This window comes from Anomaloglossus baeobatrachus, chromosome 10 (assembly GCF_048569485.1).
Source record: "Anomaloglossus baeobatrachus isolate aAnoBae1 chromosome 10, aAnoBae1.hap1, whole genome shotgun sequence".
Classification (NCBI taxonomy): Eukaryota; Metazoa; Chordata; class Amphibia; order Anura; family Aromobatidae; genus Anomaloglossus; species Anomaloglossus baeobatrachus.
In genome coordinates, this window is record NC_134362.1 from 73574526 (window position 1) to 73581654 (window position 7129).

The 7129-nt window shown below is 45.3% G+C and overlaps 1 pseudogene; it reads right to left on the bottom strand.

Annotated features, from left to right (window-relative positions):
• Positions 1 to 6975: 6975 nt before the first annotated feature.
• Positions 6976 to 7129, bottom strand: LOC142255527 (U1 spliceosomal RNA; annotated as a pseudogene).

Consider the following 7129-nt stretch of genomic DNA (forward strand, 5'->3'; position numbering starts at 1 on the left):
CTGCTGTGCTCTGTACACAGTATGCTGCTTCTGCGCTCTTTATATAGTGTGCTGCTGTGCTCTGTACACAGTATGCTGCTTTTCCGCTCTTTATATAGTATGCTGCTTCTGCGCTCTTTATATAGTGTGCTGCTGTGCTCTGTACACAGTATGCTGCTTCTGTGCTCTTTATATAGTGTGCTGCTGTGCTCTGTATACAGTGTGCTGCTTCTGCGCTCTTTATATAGTGTGCTGCTGTGCTCTGTACACAGTATGCTGCTTCTGCGCTCTTTATATAGTGTGCTGCTGTGCTCTGTACACAGTATGCTGATTCTGCGCTCTTTATATAGTGTGCTGCTGTGCTCTGTACACAGTATGCTGCTTCTGCGCTCTTTATATAGTGTGCTGCTGTGCTCTGTACACAGTATGCTGCTTTTCCGCTCTTTATATAGTATGCTGCTTCTGCGCTCTTTATATAGTGTGCTGCTGTGCTCTGTACACAGTATGCTGCTTCTGCGCTCTTTATATAGTGTGCTGCTGTGCTCTGTACACAGTATGCTGATTCTGCGCTCTTTATATAGTGTGCTGCTGTGCTCTGTACACAGTATGCTGCTTCTGCGCTCTTTATATAGTGTGCTGCTGTGCTCTGTATACAGTGTGCTGCTTCTGCGCTCTTTATATAGTGTGCTGCTGTGCTCTGTACACAGTATGCTGCTTCTGCGCTCTTTATATAGTGTGCTGCTGTGCTCTGTACACAGTATGCTGATTCTGCGCTCTTTATATAGTGTGCTGCTGTGCTCTGTACACAGTATGCTGCTTCTGCGCTCTTTATATAGTGTGCTGCTGTGCTCTGTACACAGTATGCTGCTTTTCCGCTCTTTATATAGTATGCTGCTTCTGCGCTCTTTATATAGTGTGCTGCTGTGCTCTGTACACAGTATGCTGCTTCTGCGCTCTTTATATAGTGTGCTGCTGTGCTCTGTACACAGTATGCTGCTTTTCCGCTCTTTATATAGTATGCTGCTTCTGCGCTCTTTATATAGTGTGCTGCTGTGCTCTGTACACAGTATGCTGCTTCTGTGCTCTTTATATAGTGTGCTGCTGTGCTCTGTACACAGTATGCTGATTCTGCGCTCTTTATATAGTGTGCTGCTGTGCTCTGTACACAGTATGCTGCTTCTGCGCTCTTTATATAGTGTGCTGCTGTGCTCTGTACACAGTATGCTGCTTTTCCGCTCTTTATATAGTATGCTGCTTCTGCGCTCTTTATATAGTGTGCTGCTGTGCTCTGTACACAGTATGCTGCTTCTGCGCTCTTTATATAGTGTGCTGCTGCTGCGTTCTTTGGTTTGTAGATCATACAGTCACAGTATCTTGCACGAGATCATACTTGCTTCATTCTGTTAAAAAGTGTAAAAGTAGTTTTATGTTTCTTTGCAGTAGCAATCATACTAAGCACATTCTGTGCAACAATCTATCTTCTCTAATTTACTTTGCCGTCACGTTACATTTGTGTACCACCCATTGACCACTTTACCGTAAATTCAGAAATACAGCGTGGATTGTGAAATTATTTTTATTGATTGCCCAAGAATTTATGTGGTGGGACTATTTGTCATGAAATAATGTGAGTAATACAACTGCCAATATGATAGTTTGTTCTGTTTTTTTTGTTCTTTTTTTTTTTTTTTCCAGAGAAAGACCCCTATAAAGCGAACCTGTCAGGTTGGGAATGTTATGCAATCTATGGGCAGCAGGTTACAGAGCAGAAAGAGCCAAGCAGATTAATACTGTATATGGGCTGGCAGGAGAATATGGGCTGCCATTAACTCCTTATTACCCCGATTTGCAACGCACCAGGGCAAATCGGGAAGAGCCGGGTACAGTCCCAGAACTGTCGCATCTAATGTATGCGGCAATTCTGGGCGGCTGCTGGCTGATATTGTTAGGCTGGGGGGCTCCCCATAACGTGGAGCTCCCCATCCTGAGAATACCAGCCTTCAGCCGTATGGCTTTATCTGGCTGGTATTGAAATTGGGGGGGACCGCACGCCGGTTTTTTTAATTATTTAATTATTTATTGCACTGCACAGTATAGACACGCCCACCGGCTGCTGTGATTGGGTGCAGTGAGACACTTGTCACTCAGCGTGGGGGTGTGTCTCACTGCAACCAATCATAGGCGCCGGTGGGCGGGGTAAGCAGGGAATACGAGATTGTTTAATGAGCGGCCGGCTTTTTCAAAATAGTAAAAGCCGCCGCAGCAGTGTGAATGCCGTGCAGCGCCGCGCCGGGGATCGGGGAACGGTGAGTATGAGAGAGGAGTGGAAAATGACCGACAGACTGTGAGAGAGGGACAGAGATAGTGACGGACCGACAGAGAGAGAATAGAGACCGAGAGGGAGAGACCGACTGACAGAGAATAGTGATTGACAGACATTGTGAGACATCGCTCGTTTCCAGTGTTTTAGGAAACATGCGAGAAATGTATTTAGAAAATCGGATGTCACTAGGATGGTGTGAGTGCCGTCCCGTGACATCCGATTTTTTACACGCTCCCATAGACTTGCATTGGAGAGACTCGCAGTAGAAACTCGCAAAAAGCAGCATGCTGCGATTTTTTTCTCAGTCCGATTTGGACTGAGAAAAAAATCGCAAATGCGAGCTGAATCATTCACTAACATGTGTCCGATTCCAATGCGAGTTTTTCTCGCATTGCTCTACTGCGAGAAACTTGCAAGTGAGAAGCAGCCCTAAGGCAGAGTTACACACTACAATTTATCTGACGATATGTCGTCGGGGTCATGGTTTCTGTGACGCACTTCCGCCATCGCTAGTGGCGTCGTTGCGTGTGACACCTATGAGCGTCTCCGAATGATCGCAAATAGGGTGAAAATCGTTGATTGTTGACACGTCGTTCAGTTTCAAAATATTGTTCGTCGTTTGGATCGCAGCAGACATATTGGTACGTTTGACACCCTGCCAACGACGAACAACATCCACACGACCGCCTTGGTCAAACAATATATCGCTGAACGATGTTGCGTCGTTTTGGAGATGTGTACGTGTAACCGCTAATAAACGATATATGAGCGATCTCGGCAAATCGTATCATCGATCTGCGCGTGTCACATCGCTAACGAGATTGTCAGATAAATCGTAGCGTGTAAAGCGGCCTTTACACAGGAAGAAGACTGTCAATCATGATTAGGACCACCCCCTTGACTACTAAGCACAGAAAGAGCAGCAATATATAAAGTTTTTTCCTACACGCCTACATATTTAACTGTTTAGCTTCTTTAGACCTATAACACGCTGCCTAGAGATTGCACAGCATACACAAGCTGACAGATTCTCTTCAATATAAGAGACACTTCAATGATAACTGCCAGAAAATCCCTATACTAACTGTTGTGGGAATGATGCAGTTCTTACAAGTCACCAAACTACTATAGTGGAGCAATGGAGTTGGGCTCAGATCATCATGATTTTTGTACAGCCGACCCCGTGTTGTTTCGGCCAATATCAGACCTAATTTCAACATGGTTAATGTGGACGGAGGTATCTAAAGGGTGCTTTACACGCTGCGACATCGCTAACGATATATCGTCGGGGTCATGGTGTTTGTGACGCACATCCGGCGTCGTTAGCGACATCACAGTGTGTGACAGCTAGGAGCGACGATCAACGATCGCAAAAACGGCAAAAATCATTGATCGTTGACACGTCGCTCCAAATCATAATGTCGTTTGGTGTTTCATTCCGCAGGTTGTTCGTCGTTCCTGCGGCAGCACACATCGCTGTGTGTGACACTGCAGGAACGATGAACATCATCCTACCTGCGTCCACCGACAATACGGAAGGAAGGAGGTGGGCGGGATGTTCCGGCTGCTCACCTCCTCCCCTCCTCTTCTATTGGGCGGCCGTTTTGTGACGCTGCTGTGACGTCGCTGTGACGCCGAACGCACCTCCCCCTAAAAGGAGGGATTGTTCGGCAGGAACAGAGACATCGCTGAACAGGTACTGTATGTGCGTGTGAAGCTGCCGTAGCGATAATGTTCGCTACGGCAGCGATCCCCACATGTCGCACGAATGATGGGGGCGGGTGCTATTGCTCGCGACATCGCTAGTAATCGCTAGTGATGTCGCAGCGTGTAAAGCAACCTTTAGTGGTATGACAGAAGGAGCCCTCTTCCTCTGTCACTCCACAATACTGGAAGGGGTAGACGTGACCACATATGCAGTTCATCTGTGCATGTGTGTTCTATGTAAAGCCATCTGTAATGTGTATTATGTATAAGCACCTATATATTTTATTATTTTACTCCAAATGTTAATAGGCATGTAAATATGTGCATGTTAACAGGGGGGATGGCCTGATGAAGGGAGAGTGGGGATGGAGGGAAAACCAGTCCCAAGACCTGCCTTCACACTCAATGTCTGTCTCTGGATCATGGGTTTTCCATGGTTTGCTACGACTGCAATATCAGAAGTGTAACGTAACTTATCTGTAGTTCTTTTAGTGACTAGCCAAATCTTAAAAATTCAGTCTGTGTCTTGGGGGTTTGCGGTAACGTGACAGTGGAATTGTTGGCCATGACAGAAGGGGATGCAAGTACCATCTCTGGATATGGAGGTTGTCTTTTTGTAAAATTGTCATACTCCATTAAAACACTACAAGCAAATTCTGTGTTTTCTGCATGTGCAGTCTTGCTTTATCCCATTTTATCGGCCCTTTATCCTATAGGCAGTAGGTTAGTAAGAATAAAGGCACATTTAGACCCCCTTCACACGTCCGTGAAAATCACGCATGTTTTTCACGGACGTGTCAAAGGTGCGTATTGTCCTCCATGTGCCGTTTTTATGGCACAAAGTGTGTTCTCCGTGTGTTATCCATGATAACACACGGAGAACGGGAACTTTCTCCTCACCTTTCCCTGGTGTTGCTGTCCGTGGTGCTGAGCTTCGGTCTCCAATCCTGCCGACTCCCCGCTGCTGCTGCTTCCGGCCCGCAGTGGAGTGCATTTTCAATGAGCATAATGAGTGCGGTCGTAAGCAAGTGCCAGCAGAGCTGGAGAAGATGAGTATAGAAATTTATTTTTTTTTTACAAACACGTGTGTTTTCTCTGGTGTGCGTCACACAGATCACATCCATGTGCGGGCCACTTCACACCCGTGATGCCGGAGAAAAACGGACATGTCTACGTGTGGAGCACACGTATGCTCGACACGTACACACAGTCCATAGCAAAACACGCACATGTGTGCAGACCCATTGATTTTAATGGGTCTACGTGTGCCCGTGTCTCCGGCACGTGAGGAAACGGACCAAACACGTGCCGGAGACTCAAATGTGTGAAGGAGGCCTTAGGTGAAGAAACACATGACCACAGGATCCACTACACACAGGGTTTCCTGGTGGTCTTGTCATACCACAGGTCAACAATAGGGCTGACTACTAAGAAGAAATATGTTGCCACATTCCTTTATTATTTTTTTTTCAGATGCATTGTAGCAATGAAAAACCCATTGGTTGCAAACCATACATCCCCTTGATTGCTGCTATTTACATTGTTCTCCGGCTTTTAGATCACTTCCTCGTACCCTTTGCTCCTCACAGTTACTATAGCTCGTTTTCCCATGAGGTTCTTCACAGAACAATCACTGAAAGAAGTGTAAGCATTACCAAGTAAGTCTCAGTACATGGAAAGGTCATTTTTCGGGGTGGTGTAAACTGTTTAAAAATAAATGAGTCTTATCCGACGTGTCAAACACAGACTCGTATTTTAAAAATGGAAAATAAAGTCTTGTTTTGTTCTGACAAACTATTTAGAATGAAATCGTTTCCATCTTTCCTGCATTAAGTAAACAAATATATTAAGAAAAATTTTCGTGGTATACTTCAAGACAAAATACAATTCTTAGAAAATTGGCACAGCCCAAATATTGTCTCTACATCCAAATTGTGTGCTGAAACTTTAATGGATACTACCAGCAGAGGGCAGCAAAACTCTCCTGTACATAGCAGACATCAGAAGCCAAAGCCAAGTAAGCAAAGTTGGCCCTGAGGTATAAACACTGAGGCCCCAAATCATAATTGTTGTTTCTCCAGTTTTCTGGAGTAATTTGCTCCTTTTTTTAGTGTCTTTAGTATTTGCACCTTATCCTATGTACGTTTTCTGACACGTTTTGTCTTTCTTTTAAAGGGAACCTGTCAGGTGCAATATGCGCACAGAGCCACGAGCGGTTCTGGGTGAATATTGCTAATCACGTCTAGTTGTCCCTGTATTTAGTAGCATAGAAAAAGAGATCTTTAGAAAAAGTATTTCTAAAGATCTTTTATGATATTCTAATGAGCACAGGCACTAGTCACAAGGGCGTTAGTTCCCTTGGCTAGTCGGCCCCATAGTAGGCCCCTGTGGGTATGCTAACATGCTAATGAATGCGCAGCATCAGAGGATGGTCGCGCTCATCTCTCTGCTGCCATTGGATCTGACTTGGCTCAGTGCGCATGATCCCGGACTGTCAATCATGCACACTATGAAGTCGGGTGTACACATCCTGGCTTCAAACTCGTGTAGTGCGCATGAACAAAAGTCCGGGATCATGCGCACTGAGTTGAAATGCAGGAGTCGGACACGATGGCAGCAGAGAGGTGAGTGCGACCATCCTTTGACGCTGCGCATTCATAAGCATGCCCACAGGGGTCTACTAACATGCTAAGGGGGCCGACTAGCCAAGGGAACTAATGCCCTTGCGACTAGTCTCTGGTCTCATTAGCATATCATAAAGGATGTTTAGAAATACTTTTTCTAAAGATCTCTTTATCTATGCTATTAGATACAGGGACAGTTAGGCAGGGATTAGTAATATCCATCCAAAACTGCTCGTGGATCTGGGTGCAAATTGCACCTGACAGGTTCCCTTTAAGTCTTTTTTGATTATTCCTCAACAGCTTTGCTAATCAAGATTTTTTTTGTTTGTTTGATTTTTAAATCAGGGAAAAGCACAAACGCAATCCCCCACTACCACAAATTATTCAGTCAGGTTTCTCACATTTGGGGAAATCGCAGGGTCATCACACCCGGAGTGCAGTGCATGAGCCTCACCCTGGGAGAACCACCTTAGTGATCATGGTATCGTGTGATTTT